Below are 23,851 nucleotides of genomic sequence, written 5' to 3'. Positions count from 1 at the left end.
ATGTAAATACTTGTGTAAAGCACGGTGACAATCCCCTATAAGTGACATTTCTTTGTCAGAGAACTCTAGTTCAACTGGAAGGACAGATGTCGTTGCTACCACAGTTGGTATCTTCATTATCATTTTGTTTGAAATGATGTTGCTTCAAGATTTTAATTGGCCTGAGTTCATTACTTTCCAATGATAATAAAAAAGACACAATTTATTTATGTCCAACTAGAAACAAAGGACACAGACAGGTGCTATAGAAATAAAACTGAACTTACCCTGGCATAGAAGAATTTTCTTCTTGCTAGATACCATGTGCAATGAAATATAGTCAAAAGAGAGGTTGTAGGTTTCAGCAAAGGAAGCATGAGGGAGAATTGACTCAGCCTCGCTCTGGGAGTTGGATTTGGCACTGTCTAAATGCTTTTGTTGCTGCTGAGAAGGGACCACCACATGGTAGTCTTTGGAGGATTACTCATCAGTCTTGTAGGCTGGTGGGTAGATCTCTCTACCTCTGTAACTACCTACCTTCCTCGGCAAGTCCCTGCACTGAGAGAGCAGTGTACCTAGACATGCTGGGCAGTTTACTTGCAAAGGATTAGCAGCTGGAACTTGAGCCTCATGAATTCCCCTTGAGCACTTATTTCAGCATCCCATGACGGTACCTAAAATTTGATTTGTGAACCACGCAGATGTTCAAAGATGACAGTTTTGCCCCCCTCATTGATCTCCGAGCAGTTGTTCTTTCCAGTGACAAGAAATAAACAAGACGGTGACAGGCTCCTCACGTTCTTGTACCAATTTCAACCTGATACTTCACCCCTCCAGCTGGAGACAGGGTTATTTCTGGTGAAATCCTTGCTGTAAATATACCAATCAATTTTCCTTACAAATGATTTCTAATATGTAATTATGAAATCAAGCTCTCCCATAAGCAAGCTGGCTCTTGACATAGAGTGATGGGGTGCACAGTAATATTTTAAATAAATTATGATTGCACCACTATTTATTTTGAGGTTCAATCTTCAGGGTCAGGAACTATACATTGATGGCAGTTTAGAGATTAACAGCAAGCTAAATGTGAAACTCTATAAGGCAATGGTTTGATATAAACAAATGTATGAAAATAGCCTCCTGCAACTGTTTGCAAAGTCTGGCAGGACTGTAGGGCTTTCTGCAAAGCAGAGGGTGCAAAATGGACTAGATTCATCAAATTCTGGTAGTGATCTGTTCAAAAAAAATAATGGTTTTGTCTACAAATGGAAACTGCTAACAGCTTTTCCCGTCCACTGCAGTCTTCTTTCCATCTGCTTGGGTTTTATAATCGTGTCGCCTTTGGAAAATTACAACACGGAGCATATTCTCCCAGAGGTCTGTTAGCCAGCTGAATATTCTGGGCTATGAAATAGTGACAACAGTTAAAGAATTTCTCCACAGAAGTGTTACAACCACTGCATCCTAACTAGCTGTGCTGGTGCTGCAAGGCTCTGGCAGGAGGGGAGCATCGTCTTGCATCTGATCATGATTTAAAAAACTCTCACGTACACTTGAATAGCCATGATCTATCAATCGGAGCTCTTTGGTGTAATAGCTTCTTTCTTCCCATTTCCTTCATCTTTCCTTTTATTCTAGTTCCCCAACCGCCATTTCTATAACAAAAGTTATCATCTAAGATGCTGTTCACTATGCTCAAGGCGAGGAGGAACCGAGAAGTCCCCGTTAGTCTGTGGTCTGCTTCAAGAAGAGCAAAATTCTGTTCTGTCTCTAGACACTTCTCTCAAAGGACTCTGCTCCTAGTGAGTAATCATTATGAAGAAATAAAGATACTGCATTCTTCAATTGAATCCTCATATCTATAAATTATGTGATTATACAATACCTTTGTTGATGTCACCTTCACAGTGTTTAAGGAGGGGAAATAAGGTGGTATTGCTTTGATGTGCTAGTTCAATAAGGGTTAACTTTAGATTACAAGGCAGGAGATTGACTAGCTAAGTTGTGGAGAAATGGGAGAGGTGCAAGAGAAGCTGGGAAGCTTTCAGATAACAAAGTAGGCTCTATTTACAGGGGAAAAAGAAGTTTGGAAGGGAAAGGTCTTAGATACCAGTTTGAAGAAAGCTTCAGCAAACTGGTGGTGACTCCTTGGGCTAAAGTTAGTAGTCAGAGGGCCCCATGTTTTCTGTAAATGGCCCCACCATTCTCAGACTTTACTTAGCTGTGAGCTGCTGATAGTGTCAATGTGGTGATGCATTTTAGAAAGTGAGGTTGAGACCCTTAGTCAGTTTCACTCTGTGTACATGGCAAGTGTGAGGGCTGTATTCTTGTGGCCACAGCATCTTAATGAAAAGTCAGGAAATGGACATCTCGAGGGATCTTTCTCCAAATCTTAAGCCCAATGCTCGGAAGTGTAGAACGATACTAGACTGCTGGATTTCAACTCACGAGGTATCTTCTGCTATATTATAACCCATGGGATGTCTTTGCAGATCCACCCTGGCTTTACTTGCACTTCTGAGCTCCCTTCTCTATTTGGAGGCTGCATGTGACTTGTGTGTTTAGATAGGAAGTAGGATCTTCAAAGCTAGACTGAACAAATATTTGGCAGGAGCAAGACACGGTGTGGTATCTTTCACTCATGACAAATAGCAGAGTATGAAACTGGAAGGAAAGTATTGGGAGTCCTTCTCTAGGGCAGGAGTTTGCAAGAAATTCCTTCCTACAATGGAAATATTCTCTAAGTAAAATAAAACAAATTGAGAATTGGAACATGCTGTAAATTCACATCAACTCCTGGAAAGTAAAGTTGTCCTCACTGTTTTCTTAGGCTTGGTTCCAGAACCCTGACAGTGCATGGCAGAATCATGTAGCATAAATATTTGTCTTTGTTTGAATAAATATTAACTTAAGCTTAGAAGGGACACCAGAAACTATCTCATATATGTTAGAAGACAAAAGGAATTGGCTTTGGGTTATCACTAAAGCTATCCTTTAGAGGATGTTGAGACCCAACAGTCTCTGGTTTCCTTACCACATATCAGTCCCAGTCCTCCTCTTTAGCCCCTTTTTTTTGGATTGAGTGCTTGGTTTTGTAATATATGAAAGTATGGAACACATTAATGTTGAAGCTTTCTAGCATATTTTGTCAAAAGAAGATTTCATCTTCCTGCATTTTCCCAAGATAAATACCAGTGTGGAGGGTAAGTTAAAGTCAATTTCTCAGGTAGGAAGGAGTGAGTAGTTTCTTGAAGGAAGAACAATTCCTGAATCCTGTATGAGGACACCTACATTTGGTACCATCACAAGATACCTTAGCCAACACGTAGTAGATTCTAGCAAAGAAGGGGGGAAAATGGACATACCTGCTAACTGTCCTTTTGTGAGTCTATCTATCTGTGTGATCAATAGTTCCTGATCTCTATGTCTATGGTAGGCATTGTGGCTATGTTTGGAAGATTATCAGAAAAAAACCCTATGGGGTAGTCTAGCTGAATGGTTAAACAAAAAGTAAGTGTAGAAACATAAAACCATGTGAGAATTGGAAATGTTTTAAAGAGAAAGAACTTGGATCATGAGAGATCGGAAAAGTCTTGTGATAAAGGATATAATATGAGGCAGTGAAAATTGATTAGACATGAAAAAGCTACTTTGTTAAACATAAGAGGACCAAAGGGTTGGCAAGAGGAGGGGACAGTTTCAAAGGTCTAAAATGCTCAGCAAGACCCTGTAGGTTTTAGGAGCAAAGCATAAAAGTCTTGCCAGATAGAGACCATTGTGGTAGGTGATAGTAGAAAGTGAGGTCAGAGAAGTAGGCGGGGCTAGATCCTCAGGACCAGGTTTGACTCTTATCCGAAGAACATTTGGAATCCATTAGAAGATTTGTAAGCAAATTGTGTCATGATTTGATTTATACTAAATAAACCCATGGGGGTAGGAAGGTATGCATGGAAGCAAAGGGATTTGGGGAGTCTGTTGCCAGCACCTCTTGGGGCTGGATATACTGCTGACCATATAGAAGGTTTCTGGGCTTGTGTAAGGCAGGCAGGCCTGGGTTAAGGACTTGACTTATTTAGGGGCTTGTCCTGCTTGTAGTGACTGGAGTGCAAGTGTGCACTAAGGAACAGGGAGACAGGTGAAATAGAAAAGGTGATTTCTGCTTCACAGATCTAGCGGGAGATCGCTCGAGAGAAGAGCCTGCCTCTGTCTCTGATTTAATGTTGTCTTCCGTTCTGTGACTCGTCTGGCATCCAGAATGTGTTTGATTGTCAGGCTTGGTTCTGCAGCATTGCCATGCTGGGCTTTGTTCTGAGGGTTTCCATGGCTCCAAGTGAAGGGAAGGAACTTTTAAAAGTCAGAACAGCAAATAAATCATGAAAATAGGAATAAGCTATCATCGTGTCCAAAGTCTTTTCATAATCCATAACAATGAAAGGTTGTTTCAGGAGACACCTGGTACAGGCTGTTTTTTAACTGTTTCTCTTTCCTTGTCAGGGATCAATCTCCCTTGAATGTTGGAAGTAAGGTTTCACTGTCCTGAACACAAAGATCTTCCTTCTGCAGAAAACAGAAGAGGCCAAGATATAGCGATTACAAATTTGTGTTTCTGTTTTCTGTCTGTGCCAGTAAGCCAGCCTGTTGTTTACCATATACCAGATGCTATTCTGAGCAGGTTTCTTGAAGCAGGTCATGTGGCCTGCTTAACTATAATGTCAGTGATATCATCTTCCCTGTAAGACAGAAAGATGAAAAATGAGATTAAATGATGGCTCGAGGTCATAAGCCTTTCTAAAGAAGTTAAGGCTGGGGTTGCAGCAGGAAGCAGCAGATTTCAGAGATCTGCCCTCTACCACTGGTCCTGTAAGATGCTTAATGATCATTCTTTACTGAGTTTCTCGTCTGTGAAATGGGGGAATATTCAGGGAGCAGCTGTGAACATTCAAATATTATGTCAAGTACCTGAAGCAATAAATGCTAGTTGTCTTCACTCATGAAGATGCTTGATAAACCTCTTATATTGAAATTTAATAATCTCTCATGAATGTTTCGAGGCTATTAACTTAATTTTGTACAAAACTGTATTTAATGTGAAGATGTTTGCCTTGTGGAAGGATTATTAGGACGGTTGATTTCTATATGGATATGGAAGGAGTTGTTGAGTTAACTGTTTTCCCTGGAAATAGGAAACAGTGAATCGGACATTTTCATGAATGTCTGTTATCATTTTTAGGCAGTAATTATTTCTATTTTATGGAATCTATCTAGAAGAAAAAAATTGAACTCTAGGGAAGACATACACATGGAGAAACATTGGAAACTCAAGATACTCAGGGAATTGACCATCAGCCAGTGCTAGAGGGAGGGGGGATGGCTTTCTCCTGGAGCAGATGGTGTACTCTTAGAATTAGAGCAAAGAGAAGAGAATAGGAAGGGGAGAGGAGAAAGTAGGGACATAGGGAAGGAAAAATAGGGAGGGAGAGAGTGCAAAAGGAGAGGGAGGGAAGTGGAGAGAGGCTGTTTCCTTGTTTATAAAAAGCTGGAGGAGTAAGGGAATATTTTGAACAACTTTGGTCTAAACAAAGGGATCCATGATAGAAAAGACAAATCAGAGTTTGTGAAAAATAAAACTAATTTTTAAATTTTAACAGTTTATGAGGAAGCAAGCATTTGTTGTTGAGTTCCTGGGTCTGGGTTAATTCGATTCAGTTGCACAAAGGCCATGTAGTTTATTCTCTTTGGCCCCATCTTTATGAAAGTATCATAGTCGTCTTTCTTCTCTTTACTGAAAAGATAATACAATCCACTTACAATGTAATTTCAAAACCAAATCAATATATGCCTTCACCTAACAAAAGATGAAATTAAAGAAAAGTAATTTAAGATAAAGTAATACAGGTAATATTTTAGTAAGAGAGTATTCATGTGACTAGAAAGATAATGAGGCAATTGTGTGCTCAAATCCAAGACAGGCTCAACAGCCTTGCCTGGGCTTCATCGAAAGCTGTTGGCTGGGTGCCTGGGCTTTCTCCTAGTGGCTTTTGCCTTTGTGCAGCATCTCACCGTGTATTGGCTCGTCACATGGCAACTGTTTTCCCAAGAGTCGAAGAGATGCTGTGAGGTTTTAGCTGTTTAGGCCCTGGAGTCACAAAACCTCACCTCTGCTGCATTCTGCTGAGAAAAACAAGCCACAGGATTGAGCACCATATACAAGCCAGGGAGTGGATGATAGATAATTCTCACTTTTCTATATAAAGAATCACAATATTGAGAGCGAAACCAGGAAATGGAATAACATTTAAAATGTAAATAAAAATGCAATTACAAAAAAAAAAGAATGACAATATCATGTTGCAAGGTGAGCATGTGGGATGTGAGGTGATTGCTGCTGTGTATAGGAAACACCATACCCTATGGAGAAAAGGCTGCTGTAAAAACAAACAATATAAAGGTCTTGTACATTCTCTCCATGTGCCATGTGTCCATGGCACAATGCTAAGGTTTTTGTTTGTTTGTTTTCATGTTATATTAGGTAAAGCTTCCAGTCACCATATATGGTAGACAACAGTTATTAACCCTTTACAAATAGGAGACAGAAGCTCAAAGTGTTAGAGTAAACTTTCCTTTTTATAAGGGACAGATACTGGAGTCAAATGCATCTTATTGGGTACCCACACTCTTTCACGGGCCAAATGGATGCAGTAGTCATGTGGTGAGGAACATGCCTTCTGAGTAGAATAACAGGGTTGGTTAAAGCCTTTGTACAGATTGAAAGATTAGATACAAAAGATGCCTGCTATTTGATTATCAAAGAACCATAGGTATTAAATTGATGATTTTTGGTTTATGAGGAGAGAGAGCTTAAGTACTAGATTTTGAATGTTCTCTCACATAGTGGGTCAGCAAGAAGGTACTGGTGATGGTGTAAATCTATATATTTCAGTGCCTGTAAGGTGTTCAGGTCTATGTTTTCCAGAAGACATATAGTACTGGAGTGTCAGGCATTTGAAGGATGGTCACATTAGTTAGTTTTCGCCTCAAGTGCCAAGGGTGATTACTGAATGACTGGGGAGACAAGGAGGAGGACAGCATCAGAGTGATGGATGTGCTGACATTTTTGGATCAACCAGCATGGGACAGACCCTGATAGGAACTCAGCATGAGATATGATCTTAAAGGAGAGGATGGATTAAAGGATCCATGTCCCTTTGATCATTGCTTATAATTAAGCAAGAATAATCTTTCTGGGACACAAATTACCATTGCTATTTCTTATTTGACTTGATTTAGATAATACAATAGACACTCTGTGCATGGAGTTTCAAATGAGCCAGGCTCAGCATCCCTCTGATTGTTCTGATGAAGGGCATGGGAAAGTTTTCACATCACAGAGCTGAAGCTGGTTCCACCTTCTTCTTCCCAAATTGATCGTGGCATTGTTAAGTGACAGTTTTCTTCTCCTCTGGGAAATACTTAATAATCCCACAGTTAGGGAGCTATCAATCCAACCATTTATCCATTCAGTTAATGTTTTGGATGACTCATGGAAAATGATTCCAGACTCTGGCAATATAATACTGAAAGGCATGAGTCTCAGGAAGCATATCTTGGTGGAACCAGGCATTACAAATTTCAGGTGAGATTCTGTGGTCAATAAAAGGGAAATAAAGCCAGGGAGGAAAGACAGAGAATTTCAAGAAGAAGAAGAAGAAGAAGAAGAAGAAGAAGAAGAAGAAGAAGAAGAAGAAGAAGAAGAAGAAGAAGAAGGAGAAGGAGAAGGAGAAGGAGAAGGAGAAGGAGAAGGAGAAGGAGAAGGAGAAGGAGAAGGAGAAGGAGAAGGAGAAGGAGAAGCAGAAGCAGAAGCAGAATCAGAAGAAGAAGAAGGAGGAGGAGGAGGAGGAGGAGGAGAAGAAGGAGAAGAAGAAGGAGAAGAAGAGGAAGAAGAAGAAGAAGAAGAAGAAGAAGAAGAAGAAGAAGAAGAAGAAGAAGAAGAAGAAGAAGAAGAAGAAGAAGAAGAAGAAGAAGAAGAAGGGATTTTCTCCTGACAGGAGCCTGATATAGCTGTCTCCTGAGAGGCTCAGGCAGAGCATGACAAATACAGAGGTGGATGCTCGCAACCAACCATTAAACTGAGAGCAGGGTCCCCATTGGAGGAGTTAGAGGAAGGACTGAAGGAGCTGAAGGGGCTTCCAACCCCATAAGAACAACACTACCAACCAAGTATAGCTCCCTGCGACTAAACCACCATCCAAAGAGTACACATGGACAGACCCATGGCTCCACCTGCATATGTAACAGGCATGGCCTTGTTGGGCATCAATTGGAGGAGAAGACCTTAATCCTGGCAAGGCTTGATGCCCCAGTGTAGGGGAATGTCAGGGTGGGGAGGTGGGAAGGGTGGGTGGATGGGGGAATACCCTCATAGAACAGGGGTAGGGGAGATGAGATAGGGGTTTTGTGGACAAGAAACTGGGAAAGGGATAACATTTGAAATGTAAATAAAAAATATCCAATAAAAAAAGGCATGGAGAACACTCAGGGAAATGTTCTGAGGGGGACATGTCTTGGTATAGGAGCAATAAAGAAGCCAGTGTTTCAGGAACAGAGTCAGTTAGGCAGATACTGACAACAAATAGGGTTACTGAGCAAGACAGCCATCTGCAGATACAATGGCCTGTGTGTGGACTGGGTCTATAGTCCCAATTTCGTTCTGAGTGAGTTGAGACTTTATTGAGGGTTTTGACTAGAGGTAAGAAATAATTTGACATTGAAATTGAGAAATGTCTTTTAAGACAATGTCTTGGCTGTATGTGGGATACAGTGTAAGGGGGAAAGGGTGAAACCAGGGAGGCTATTCAATTCATAGCTGTTGTTTGTTATTGTTATTTAGGTAGTGGATAATGGCAGTTTGAACTAGGAGGGAATCGGGAAGCTGTTTGACATAATCTCATCTTAGATGTTTTTCAAATTTAAAGTCAACAAAATACAGTGGCAAATGGGGTGAAGATTTGTCACAAGAAATTGGAAAGATGTAGCTATCTTATGCAACAAAGGGGCATGCTGGGAGAAGAAGTTTAGAAACCCATTTTTTTTTCCAGAGCTGAGGACCGAACCCAGGGCCTTGCGCTTGCTAGGCAAGCGCTCTACCACTGAGCTAAATCCCCAACCCGAAACCCAATTTTTTAACATGATATTTTAAATGTGTATGAAACATCTTGGAGATCTTAGGAAGTTTGATGCAGGAGTCTGGGAATCTGAAGGTATGTTCAGTTAATAACAATCAGATTAGCGATGATTTTGACATCATCAGCACACAGAGAGGGTTGGTTAGATCCATGAGACTGTGTGTGTAAAAACACAATAACATAAAATGTTACCTACTTCAAGAATTGGCTCCTGAGCTTCTTAGGGTTTAGTTATGGAATGGGGAGATCAGTGAAGGAGACTGAGCAATTGCAACAAGGAGGTGATGGTCTGAACAGAGATGTGTCAAGGGGGAGGCTGTTTATTTGAAAGAAAGCTGGTGGGTTGAGTTTAATGGGGACAGAGAATTGAGAACGTAATATGAATGCCATTAGTCGGCTTGACAGAGCCAGTGTAGTGGAAACACTATTTTCTAAATCTTTCTGGCCTATGCTTAAGAGAGTAGGGAGAGGATATAGGGGAGGGAATATAGACCAGTTTTAGGGAACATTTTTTTGTGAGAGAAATAAGGTTGTACCTGTAAATGTTAAGGGAAAGTTGTGTCTTCTGTTTCTGCTGACCTGGAGTAGAATGAATAATTGGTGATGGAAGAGGTATAAGGGGATTTATTGAACTACTTTTCTTGATTTGAGGATAGGATATGGCAGACACACGAAGGAGTGGTCTTAGAAGAGAAATCTCTTTTCAGTGTTGTACATGAGGGAACACAATATGGGTGATCCATATACAAATATTTAGTGTGGTTAATTGGTGTGAAAACATGTGGAAATTATCCTGTGTTTCCTGCTCTGCTGTCTTGGTGAATAGGATGTGAGGTAATTAGCTGGGAGAGATGAGGCAAGGAGAGATAAAAGAATTTGAGGTGGCATAGAAAGGTTGAACCAGTGAGGAGAATTTGCAAATTTCCTAGGGAGTGTATGACCACTCCTGAAAGCTTACTATTCATATGTTTAATGAGGAGCAATCCTTGCAGTTCCCTTTCCTCCATTTATATTTGCATGCACAGAATGATGAAGAGCTGCTTCCTACATGGCTTGTAATTTCCTAGCAAGGACGTTGAAGACAAGGGTGAGAATAGGTGTAGAGGCCTGGTTAGAGTCATGGACTAGAAATTTTTGTTGAATACAAACCAAGGAGTAAGGGGCAAATGATAGTGAAGAAGTCATAGGATGATACAGTGCAATCTGAATGGGGTTGGGGAATGGCTGAATGTGGGTTTACAGAAAAGGGCTCTATATGAAATTGGTATCTTGTATGTAATCATTAAAGTTAAGGGTTCATCTGAGTTATAGAGCATGGCACTTTGGAATGTAATAGTAAAACGAGTGTCTGAAAGAGAGAAGACATACTTATCAGAGGAGGAGAAATCATGTAAGACAGGATGTTGGATGAGTTGCGATATCCACACTGACATCACCAACCTGAAATCCCTTATTATCTATGGTTAATTCCCGGAACAGTTTAGGGACAGTATAGATTTTCAAGGAACATTTGCTAAGTAAAGACTGGTTATACAATGACAATCAAACCACAGGCTGAGAGCTGTTTCTCATGGTTGAGGTAAATATTATTGATCCTGCTCTGCAGTTGGCTGAGTAAGAATTCTAATTTTCAAAAAGCCAGAATGTGACAGCTTAGCTCTTTGAATCTGTCGAATGGTAGTTTCTGTCTCCCTGCATCCTGCAGGTGCTTAACTTCCCTGAGTCCAACAGGATAAATTGAGAGACTACTAACAAGTATCTGCTTTCTAAAAATGCTGCTCTTTCCTATATAATTAGATCTTTGGAATGAAGACAAACACGAGGAGAGGGTATTATATAAAGAGAAGATGACGAAGCAAGAAGAGTCAGTAGAATTTAGATTTTTTTTGCAGTTATGCTAGCTCCAAGAGTTTAGCATTGTTGATTATTCTTCCTTTTCAGTTAGAAGTGAGATCTTGGGAGCTGACCACCTCTTTAGAAATATTGAGTAATGTGAAAATATAGTGCTGTATTTGGGTTGATAAATGAATGGAGCTCTTCATCTTTGGGAGTGTTTTGTTACAAAGGCAGAAAATGTATTTTTTCCAAACAATGTTACATGTGGGAGTTATGTTCCTAAGTCTGTTAATCATCTTCTTTTCCCCCAGTACAGAATATTTCTTTTTTCTCTTAATACACAGAATTGAATGAATATTATAATAGTGTATTGATATAACTGGAGGGAGAGACTCTCCGGTTTCCTTTTGAGATATTTTGGCTCATAAAAGAGTCAATGCCACCAATGTCTCTTTCCTTTCAGAAGATTTATAATTCATGTCAAGATGTTAGAAATGATTCCTATAAACAGTCCAACTTTGCGTTCTCTTTGGCAATAGCACCCAGGGAAATATACGTGAAAAGAAAAGATAAGCAATATGAGAAGCCTATAAAATAGGCCAAAGCATTGGGTCCGAAGAACATTCTTGAGTCAGGCTTTACTAGTAACAAATAAGATACCATGCTTTAATTTTAACTAGAATCTATTTACAAATGGACAAGACCCTTAGGAGAGAAGATAGTGATTCGTTGAAATTGACAAACCACTACAGTGCAGGACATTAGAGCAAGATGCATGGGAAGAGTACACATCTAGCCAGACCTTTCCACCAAAATCCACAATCCTCACCATGGGAGAGTTTCTCCACAGGGTGACATTGTTTTCTACATCCTGTTCTCACCATGCACGATATGTTCTCAAAGTGTCTCTATTGTGCAGGTTATTATCATTCTACTTGTTTCTATGACTCATATATTCTCAATGGGCAGCAGTACAGGACTCAGGAAAGAGATAACTCTAGGGTTAGACAATTAGGCTTAAAATTAGATTTGACCCTTTACTGGTTATGGAGTCCCAAAAAATTCATCTGCCTAGTCAAGACTCACTTTTCTCATATATGATGTAAAAGACGCTGAAGAACATCCTGCTATGTGGATTCAGTGTGCTCTCCATGTCTATCAGATGCTATGTCTGGCATAGTTTCTATGTTATCCTTGAAAGTGAATCTTCTGGCTAACTCTAGGGAGTTAAGAGTAATCTACATTTTATGAAATTAGATGTTTGATGTGCTGAGAAACTAAACAAGGTACAGAGTTGGGATTCAAGTACAGACTTGTCTCGCTGCCTCCTCAACAATGTCCCTTCATGTTGTTTTCAGTTACAGAGATGTTAACCAAAGGAGTCTATACGTCCTTCCCAGAATGTTCCTGGCTGATAGGAGGAGGTGAATCTGTGGTCAAATGACTAGCTTACTCTATACTAAAGTCCTTGCATGAAAAGTTTGGTCTTCTGGTGATAAAATTCTTTATATGGGATTATGAATTTTCTTTGTTATTTGGATATATCATATTATGTTCCACTTAAAATGACTATTTCAAAGACCATGATTAGGAAAAATATATTAAATAGAATGCTAAATCCATGATTCTGCATGATTACAGAAAACCACCAAAACAACAGCAGTAGCAACAATAACAACAACATAGTTAAGATAGTAAGCAAAAAGAGAAAGACGAAAGTCACAGAGATACTCTGTTTTCTGATTGTTCTTTTAAATGATTAAAGATTTTGCAGAACTTGTGAAAAATAAAAAATAAGATTATGGCCAAACACGGGTTCTTGTGTAAAGAAATTGATGAAACAAAACACTCTCCAAACCCTTCCAGGATATATAGTTCGGATAAGAGCAACTTTATCACTTTGTATCCAGGACACATCTTTCCATCAGCCAAAAACAAATAGAGGAATTACTAGGATTTAAAACTCTGTTTGGTTACAATAACCATTTGATGAGAAACCCAGGATCGGGAAGACCCTTTCTGTCCAAAGTTCAAAAGTTGACCAAATCTCTCCCTCCAAAGATTAAACTATCTTCCAAGGATTTATTTTACTTATGAAGGAGAGAGATGGGGAGGCAAAATAATAAAAAGGAGGAATGAAAACTGTTGCTGGAGGCCATGGAATAGAGATAGGTACAAAAGGAGACTGGAGGTTGACAGGGATGGAGAAGAGGGGCCATCTATTAAAAACAAAAAAGAAAATGTTATGGCCTGGGTGGTTTCCAGCCAACCCAGCAGACTTTGTTTGCTGTTTTCATCAGAAACTCTGGGGAAAGACATAATCATTTCTCACCTGGAATTTGATTCCTTTTTAGCCGTGTAGGTAGAAAATAACCAGGGATTGCTGTGTTGCTCTTAAATGCCCAGGCACACTGTCTCTTCTACACTGCAGCCATCTGTTGGTAATAAATCTCTACACCAATGTCCTGTAAGGGTGGGGATGCTGCATTTCTTTCTTCAAGTACTTCCAGATTGGTTTAGAAGGCACCTGGAATTGAGAATGTGAATTTACTCTAAAAAAATAAAATCAAAGGTTTCATGCAGGTTGATAACTTTTAGACAGGATTGCATTGATGTTAAAAGCTTTGGGACTATAGTGTGTGTGTGTGTGTGTGTGTGTGTGTGTGTGTGTGTGTGTGTGTGTGTGTGTGTGTGTGTAAGGAAGACCTAGAAACTGGGAGGATGGCTTGGATTCCAAGCCTCTGGGAGGATGCACCGTCATCCTGAGAGACAATAATGAGAGTGTACATCTGTGGGAAACCACAGTGAAGTGCATAGCCAACTTCAACTGTCCATGTAAAAAGCTTTGCTGTTGTGACTCAAATAGGTACAGAGAAAGTAGGAAGTGGTTGACACATAAGTATTCTATAAATTCATTTTCTGTTGTTATAAGTGTGCACTCACAGACTGTGTAGCTGTTCTGTGACTTTTCCTGGGGATTATAATAGTTCTTTATTGACCACAGATAAGATACCAACAGAAACAATTCCATTCAAGTCTGACTTGATGAACCAGTGAGTTTATTGAGGTCACTTAAAGGAGCATAAGTGAGAGTTTTTACACAAGAACACAGTGAGAGCAAAGCAGGTGAGCATGGTCACGGCCACTGCCACCAAGTTTATGCAAGTGGCATTGTTGGAGCCACCTGCTCAACTTGCAGATAGGACCATAGCAGGGTCTTCTTTCTCCTAGGAGCTGAGTGTTGACTGTCTTACCTGGGGAAAGACTGCAAGTTGGGTAAATGTCCTGAGCTTCTTAGCTTTATGAACTTCCCCATCCTATTCTCTGGAAGGAATACTCTTTCAGGGAATAGTGGTAGTTGATAACAGCAAGAATTTTGTCTAACTCATGGTTCTGAAAGTTGTCAAGTGTGGTGCTAACATCTGTGTGATATAGACGACGGCCTTCTGCACAGTCCCAAGATGGCCCACAGCATCATAAGGTGAAGAGCAAGTTGTCTACCATGGATACTCCTTCTTTTTCTCAGAATGGCTCTAATGTCATTTTGTAGATTCAGTCTGGATTGCCTCCCAAAGGCATCACCTTATAAATACATCCTTAGTTTCTGTAAAGTTATTCACTCTTTCTGTCCACTTTCCCTTGCCACATTCCTGTTTAAACTTTTATCCCCCACTAATCCCCCTCTCCTTGTTTATTATATTCTACTATCCCCTCGCCTTTTAGTATCTCTTCCCTTCCTCTTCTCATGGGCCATTTCTAGCTTCTTGCATTCTACAAATATTCCAAATTAAGTACACAAACCTAAATATTTAAGCTATAATCCACATATGAAAGAGAATATACAGTACTTGTCTCATTTAGCACAACATTTTCCAGATCCATCTATTTTCCTACACCGTTCCTAATTGCATTTTTCCTTACAGTGGAGTAAAATTCCATTTTGTGTATGTAACACATTTTTCATTAGTATTTTTTGAACTATGATAATAAGAGGGCTCTCTTATTATTTAAGATAGGTGATATTTAAAAATCATAGACAAATTAATGAGGGCCAAGAAAATGAACAATCACAATTTCAACTTGACCAGATACCTTTGTATAAAATGGACACTTTGTGATCATCCACCCACCAACCCACCCACCCAGAGACTCACTCATCTGTCCTCCCACCCACTTTCCTCTCTATTATTTACTGTCACACCCTGTGTGCATCCACCTACTGCAGGAAATAGTTCATCATTGTGCTCACTCAACCTCCACGTCTTCCCTTTCTGGTTCCGCCCACGCTCCAGAGATGGGTGCCTACCTATCCTCTGTAGACTCAGAGCACGGAGCGAAAATTTGTGCTGAGGGGCAAATACATTTCCATTCCCATCTTCAAGGAGCTTGCAGCGTAATGAGGTTTATAAAAAACTATAGCATAATGGGAAATGCTTTGATCAAGGCATGTGGTAAAGTACTGATTTCACAGTGCTATGGATATTTAAAACAAATTTAATCCATTTGGTGGTTATGACTAAAATACAAGTAGTCATGAGGGAAGAGGTAGGAATTCAAAGCCAGACTGAACTACATATTAAGTTTCATACCAGACTGGACTACTGCACCCTGCTTAAAATCACACATTATCTATCTATCTATCTATCTATCTATCTATCTATCTATCTATCTATCTATCTATCTATCTATCTATCTATCTATCTATCTATCCTATTTATTGGCTATCTATCTCTCAAGAGAATAGAAACTTCTATGATATTCTCTGTGGTTTTGTGGTTAAGAACTTGGACTCAGGACTTGGATTACTAGACATCTCATTGTAGTAGTTCCTTAATTCTCCCCTCATGCATTTAATGCAGGACAGAAAATACTTCACTCATAGGATTACTGGGGTTAAGTGAATCAAGACATTTATTCTTCCTTAAGACCTTTCCTCATTTTGGGAAATGAGCAAGACAGCGGTTGCTTTCTCATCAAGGACAGTTGTGTTCAGAGATTCTATTTTTAGGGGAAGTTACGGAGCTACAGAGAAGTGGAGCTGGAAGTCTATCTCAGTGCTTTTTCTGTAACATTCTTTTTATTGCACCACAAAGCCTCATATATTGACTTGAAAAGCTACTGTTGTTCCCCAAGTGTCATAGCTGCTGCCTAGTGCAGCTGGGCTGGCTGTAAACACAGCCAAATGGCACAGGCTGCAGCACAACCCTATCACTATTTTGTCTTCATATGCCACTCAATCTAAGGTCCCTAGGTATCAGGGACAGCAGGCATGGGTCAGGAGTCTGCCAGACACCAGCTATACATCTTAATCAATTTCTGGACAGTCACTTTCATCCAAGTCCTAGTGGTAAATGTGTCTCCACTGGGGTTCAGAGAATTAGAAATTTGATATCCTTTAAGAATGAAAAGAAGCTTTAGAATTTGAAAGCACTCAAGAGTCAGATATCTTTTTACCTGATACTCTGTAGAAAACATGGGCAGGTTTCTTTGATTGATTTAGCTCTTGGTTTTATTCTAAGTGATTGTATCAGGATATGAAAGGTGTGAAACCAGAGATAGAAGAGGAGTATCAGGCTACAACCAGCCTGGCCACAGAAATACCACAGTTTGAATATGGTTCAGTAGAGCGCTTGTCTAGCATGCATAACCCATGCTTTTCCTAGAACTTGCAATAAAAAATAGAAATGTGCAAGGTACATGGCTAGGGAAGGGGCACTAGAGCCATGGAGTTGCATTAATTTATGTCCATTCCGAGTACTGCTTATGTTGAGTCCTGGGGTGGGAGGGGAGGTGAAACAGTAGGCAATTTTAAAGAGTTCTCAGGTAAGTGGGGAAACACATGATACATCGCTATGGTGTAGTGTAAGGGATAATATGACCTTACACAGGAAGCTCCAATGAAGAAATGATTCATTATGCATCTGAGAATGCAAGGAGGTTTCGGTCAATAGATCTTTCCAAGTAGGGTTTTAAAGCAAAGATGAGCTTTTCAAACAAACTTGAGGAAACGATTACTTCTCTTCCTCCTCCTCTTTTGGCTTTTTTTAAAGACAGGGTTTCTCTGTGTAGCCCTGACTGTCCTACAACTCACTCTGTAGACCAGGCTGGCCTCAAACTCAGACATCTGTCTGCTGCTGCTGGGATTAAAGGCATACAACATGACCATCCAGCAAGGAAGTGAGTTCTAAGTGGAATCTATAGTTTACCCAAAGGCCTGGGATTATTTACATAATCAATTCACTTTAAATTGTTTTCATAAAGAGTTGCACCAACAACCAACACTTAGTTTCTTTTTGTCTTTGGCTAAACTAGTAGGTGTGAAATGCTATTCTTGCTAAGGAAATTTACATTTCCTTACACACTGATGAGTTCAAGTATCTTTTTGTGTGTTCATTGATAGCTTCTGTATAATATACTATCTATTTATAACAAAAATTTTTCATTTATATTCCCTGTATTTTTCTTATTGGTTTCTGCAGAAATTTTAAATATTCTGACCAATAACTCTTATAATTTTGAAAATATAGTTTCATCAATTTATTTCCATATTGTGTCATATGCATAAACACATGCATAAATACAGGGATGTAGCAATATGCATACAGCTATAAGAATATAGATGTGCATGGTGAGCCTATCAACAATTGGTAAGGGAAGAGCAGGCATTCACCGTGCCTATCTTTTATATCCCATAGACTTTGAAAGCAGGGGAACCTGTCTTTGTTTGTGTGCTCTTTTGTTGAGCACACCAGCCATCAACAGAACTTGCTGTTTACATGGACTTAGATAGAGGCTGAGAGAACAGGAAGGCATTTAGACTCAGCAGTTGAGAGTGGCTATATGTAGGGTATGGTGTGGGGAATCCATTCTAACATGTGGAATGCCATTTTCTTTTTCTTTTTTTTTTCTTTTTCTTTTTTTTTAATTACCTTGAGTATTTCTTATATACATTTCAAGTGTTATTCCCTTTCCCGGTTTCCGGGCAAACATCCCCCTAAACCCTCCCCCTCCCCCTTCTTTATGGGTGTTCCCCTCCCCCATTGCCGCCCTCCCCTCAACAGTCTAGTTCACTGGGGGTTCAGTCTTAGCCGGACCAAGGGCTTCCCCTTCCACTGGTGCTCTTCTAGGATATTCATTGCTACCTATGAGGTCAGAGTCCAGGGTCAGTCCATGTATAATCTTTGGGTAGTGGCTTAGTCCCTGGAAGCTCTGGTTGCTTGGCATTGTTGTTCATATGGGGTCTTGAGCCCCTTCAAGCTCTTCCAGTTCTTTCTCTGATTCCTTCAACGGGGGTCCTATTCTCAATTCAGTGGTTTGCTGCTGGCATACGCCTCTGTGTTTGCTGTATTCTGACTGTGTCTCTCGGGAGAGATCTACATCCGGCTCCTGTCGGCCTGCACTTCTTTGCTTCATCCATCTTGTCTAATTGGATGGCTGTATATGCATGGGCCACATGTGGGGCAGGGAATGCCATTTTCTAACAGTGTCAGAAGGAGAAGATTTAATGTGACTTTTAAGAATCAGGATTCAAGATTAGGTGGTCTGGGTTTGGAATGGGCTCTCCTGTGACTACAAGTAACGGAATTTTATCTTGTTTAGCTTCTTTGTTGGTGACATGGGAAGGATGCAGCAATAATGGAGATTAGGAGATATAACAGAACATTTATCACAGGGCTTAATGAATACAGGTTGTTACTGTATTAATAACTACAGATTTGTACGTGCAAAGGAAAAGGTAAATTTGTGTATACTGGAGCTCTCAGTACTGGGCAGTCATGTGAGGTTACATGGTACTGGAATGAGTTAGGAAGACTCTCAGTATCCAGAGGTGTTCCGGGATAATTGGAGAGGTACCAAACATCAGAACTTGCCTTCTTTTGGCATGCTCATAGCAAAAGGAACTGCTTTCAATGGTAATGGGGGACTGGCTCAGACTGATCTTTGGCTGGTCAATGCAAACAAGTCAGACTGGGCCAAATCCCCCAATTTTTGGAACAGGCCACCAAAGGCATGAGGAATTGTCTCTAACCAGAAATTGAATTCCAAGTTCTCTGAAGATGCATTTGTGGAAACAAATGTCAGCCTTGAAAGAAATTTCACTCTGGGTGGAAATAGGGGTGGGAGGGAGTTGAAGGGTAGTTGACCATAACAGCAAGGGTGAGCACAAGTAGGCAGTTCCGCTTCCTTCCTTCTACAGTACCCGTGACAAAACGGTTGGATTCCACGAAAGTTCATGCAGGTGAACCAGTATGTTTTCCTAGGGTTACTTACAGATCATCCATGAGGGGTTATGGCAGGAGTGTGGGTGACCCTAGAGCAGCTGCACTGGGAGGTCTTCATCAAGAATGGATGATGGTTTCCTCATGGTTGTGCAGATAAAACCTGCTTTACCTAGCCAGCTTAGCATATATAATGTAGTCTCTCCAGGAGCCATGAAGCCAGGGAAAATGATGGCAGAACTGCAAACAAGTGGTTGGGAGGAGTAACTTGCTGCTCAGGTGAGGGTCTCGGGAATCTTTCATGAAAGAACATCAATAGTCAGACAATCAACCTGGCATGGTCTTTTGCAAGGTGGTGTTTGTTTGGCTTGGAGGATAGCTCTGGACAACAGGTAGATTGTCCACTTGAAACATGGTACAGTTTCTTACATTTTGCCTAGAACTTCTTTGGATTTGAGTTGGCCTTTTCACTCTGGGCATTTTCTGCAGTCAGAAAGTGAAGAATTCATCATTTGGCATAATGTAGACATTTCATTTGTGTAGTTCTAAAGACCTGACAGAGTTTGTGTTGTTGTAAAAGTATAAAAATAAAAAAGTATTGTGGTCTTTTACCCCGCTAGGTCCGCACTGCGGTGTCCCAAGATATCTACTAGATATCTGGGCGGAAACACATCCCAGCCGCATACTTTCCTACACTCAAACACTCACATAAAAGAACACACAACACAATAATCTTTGACCCAATTGGTAAGATATAATTGCCCACTTAAACATACAAAGCCCGGTACCATCCATCCCTTGAGAACATTAATAACAACCTGTAAATACACAGAGCAGAATTTTAACATCACCTGTCATGGCTTCTCACCCTCTCCTCCACCTGTTTCTTCCTTTCCTCCAGTCTCCTCCTCCTCCTTCAAACTTCTCTCCTGCCCATCCTTCCTTTTCCTCCAATGACAGGCCTCCTTCTATTCTGTACCTGCCCTTCACCTGTACTTTACAAATTCAATGGGGAGGCTCTGGTGAAGTCACCTGATTCCTGAGTAGTGACTACACAGCTGTCCTTGGGGCAGTGGAATTAGCATCAAAATACAGATAACTTCAGGGCAAACCACAAGAAGTTTGGGATAGAGGTAAGGTGCCCGGGATTGGTTTCTGTTCTTTCATTGTCTAACTGTGTGGGTTCCTTGGCATCTGGACAAGGATAAGCTTGCCCTGAACACTTGGTGGTTCCCTTTTGGTTCTAAGATATTTATACAGCTACCTGCAACACAGACTCTCAGCGAGAAATTCTTATCTGAGAGATTTTTTGGTCTTGAAGATGTATGGAGGCAGGTTCAGCCAGCAGAGGGGAGTTATATGACACACTGGAGCTAATACTCACATTGTGAACTAATTACTCACCGTCTTTCCAGTTTACAAATAGGTTTCCTCAATAAACATTATCCTCTCATCCAGATGCTGAGAGTATGGTAATCAGCAAGGCAGATATGGCTCTGTCTTCACAGACATTATTATCTTGTTTTCACTAAAGAAGCCTCATAATGCTTATCATTAGACAACAGGGCAATTGGGTATGCTTTGATACTTCACTATCTGTCTACTGAATAATTCTAAACACCGAATAGGATCTACTCTGAAGGTTGCAATTTATTTAAAGTTGTATTTTCTGATGTCCAGCCCAATTTCTGGCATGTGGAATATATTCAGTCAATATCTAAATAAAATAATGTCTGGTAATTCAGAATCTATAACCAGTGATCTTATATAAACAGAAGCATCATGAAAATTTGGAGACGTCTAGGTCCCATCTGTCTAGCATTAGTTTTACTATTTTATCACAGAGGTTCCAATGGTGATTGGCCAGAATCACCCCTAGTCCAGTGATAGAACAAGAGTGACAAGCTAGAGATAAAATTAATGCTATTTTTGTTAACCACACTATTAACTATTACATAGCCATGATTATTTCTATTAAGAAGCAAAGCATTTGCCCAGATGTCGATATTCCTGAAAAGTGGACAAGAGAAGAACTAGTAAGATTTCACAAATTACCCAGATTCTGCCTGCCAGGAGATGGTTTCCAAGCTGAACCTGATCTTTTGTAACTTGTCCAGAGACATGTAGAGTAATGAGACATTCTCAGTTTAGAATGACCATGTGTGTATAAACTATAAGCTAATCTGGCAGATAAAATGGATTTGTACTTAGGGTCAAAATAGTAACAACATAATTTCATAACAGCTCACAATTTACTTTTCCTGCTGAAAAGGAGAGCTATCCTTTCTCCTTGATTTCTTTGTGCTTGCAAGAAAAGCCAGTTGTATGTTTCAGTTGTGAGTGGAGAATGGTGTTCTCTTACTTTGTTCCAATTTTCAGAGCATCACAAAAGGAGGAAAAGCTTTTCAGTCATTTGGCAACTGTAATAAATGGAACTCTGTGCCTAGATATTTGCAGGGGACCTGAGCAGTTATGAGCTCTTTGATGTGTTTTGAAAAGAAAGCTCCCTCACGAGATTATCTCCCACTGAAACTGGCAGTCAGCAGGGGTACTGGGAAGCATGCCTTGCTTTTCTTTCCCGAGGAGCTAAGGCCCCATTTCTCCTACATAGTCCCTCTCCAGCAACCACACATCACTGCTTCTGCAGGGCTGAGCAGCATTGTTTGCTTCCTTCTCCTGGTGTGGTCTCTGTGTTCAAAGCACGTCAGTTCCTCTGGCATAGGCAGCTTGGTGTAAAAAGAAGCACATAGTGGATTTAGAAAATGAAGTACCTGGGTTTGATGCCATCTACAGACTTTGTGTCATTGCTTGCAAGTCGTTATAACCAGCGTCTCATTTTTCATCCATGAACTAGGCATGAGACCTTTCTCACAGGACCATGGTAGAGTGTGACAATATATGTAAAAGTACTTGCACATAAAACACATCATTACTTTCTTATTCCTCCTCCTTCTCCTCCTCCTCCTCTTCCTCCTGCTCCTCCTTCTACTCTTCCTCCTCTTCAGCCTCTTTTTTCTTTATAAGTCTGATATAGAGTCTTACTTCATAGTTCAGGGCATCCTTGAACTCTGCGATTATAGATGTGTGCCACACAGAGACCTATAATTTTCTTAATTATTTTCTCTCACATTTCTGTCTCTACTAAAATAATTTGGCACAAGATGTTCTGTTAAGCTATAGACTACATGGTCAGTTCTGCCAAAAGATGCCTCACTAATCATATGACTGGAGTACCAGCAGCATAGAAGTTTAGTAAATCATAGTTTTCTTCTACTTTCCTATGATTTATTATACTTTGTAAGAAGTCAATGATATTTCTTCATAGCCTTCCACTGATTTTATGTCTTAAGATGTGAGTCCACTTAATTTTCATCTAAGACCTGGATCCACAACATTACACATACAGTAAGGCCCATCTGTCTGAAAATACTTAAATTTAAGAAATTAAAAAAACAATTTGCTTACTTTCTTTGGATTCAAAACAGAGAACAAGTTTATTATTATTATTATTATTATTATTATTATTAACTTGAGTATTTCTTATTTACATTTCGAGTGTTATTCCCTTTCCCGGTCTCCGGGCAAACAATCCCCCTAACCCCTCCCCCTTCTTTATGGGTGTTCCCCTCCCCATCCTTCCCCCATTGCCGCCCCCCCCAACAATCTAGTTCACTGGGGGTTCAGTCTTAGCAGGACCCAGGGCTTCCCCTTCCACTGGTGCTCTTACTAGGATATTCATTGCTATCTATGAGGTCAGAGTCCAGGGTCAGTCCATGTATAGTCTTTAGGTAGTGGCTTAGTCCCTGGAAGCTCTGGTTGCTTGGCATTGTTGTACATATGGGGTCTCGAGCCCCTTCAAGCTCTTCCAGTTCTTTTTCTGATTCCTTCAACGGGGGTCCTATTCTCAGTTCAGTGGTTTGCTGCTGGCATTCGCCTCTGTATTTGCTGTATTCTGGCTGTGTCTCTCAGGAGAGATCTACATCCGGTTCCTGTCAGCCTGCACTTCTTTGCTTCATCCATCTTGTCTAATTGGATGGCTGTATATGTATGGGCCACATGTGGGGCAGGCTCTGAATGGGTGTTCCTTCTGTGTCTGTTTTAATCTTTGCCTCTCTATTCCCTGCCAGGGGTATTCTTGTTCCCCTTTTAAAGAAGGAGTGAAGCATTCACATTTTGATCATCTGTCTTGAGTTTCATTTGTTCTAGGCATCTAGGGTAATTCAAGCATTTGGGCTAATAGCCACTTATCAATGAGTGCATACCATGTGTGTTTTTCTGTGATTGGGTTATCTCACTCAGGATGATATTTTCCAGTTCCAACCATTTGCCTACGAATTTCATAAAGTCATTGTTTTTGATAGCTGAGTAATATTCCATTGTGTAGATGTACCACATTTTCTGTATCCATTCCTCTGTTGAAGGGCATCTGGGTTCTTTCCAGCTTCTGGCTATTATAAATAAGGCTGCTATGAACATAGTGGAGCACGTGACCTTTTTATATGTTGGGGCATCTTTTGGGTATATGCCCAAGAGAGGTATAGCTGGATCCTCAGGCAGTTCAATGTCCAATTTTCTGAGGAACCTCCAGACTGATTTCCAGAATGGTTGTACCAGTCTGCAATCCCACCAACA

Source organism: Rattus norvegicus, chromosome 14 (genome assembly GCF_036323735.1).
Source record: "Rattus norvegicus strain BN/NHsdMcwi chromosome 14, GRCr8, whole genome shotgun sequence".
Classification (NCBI taxonomy): domain Eukaryota; kingdom Metazoa; phylum Chordata; class Mammalia; order Rodentia; family Muridae; genus Rattus; species Rattus norvegicus.
The sequence above is the reverse complement of the archived record's forward strand: the minus strand, read 5'-3'. Positions refer to the sequence as shown.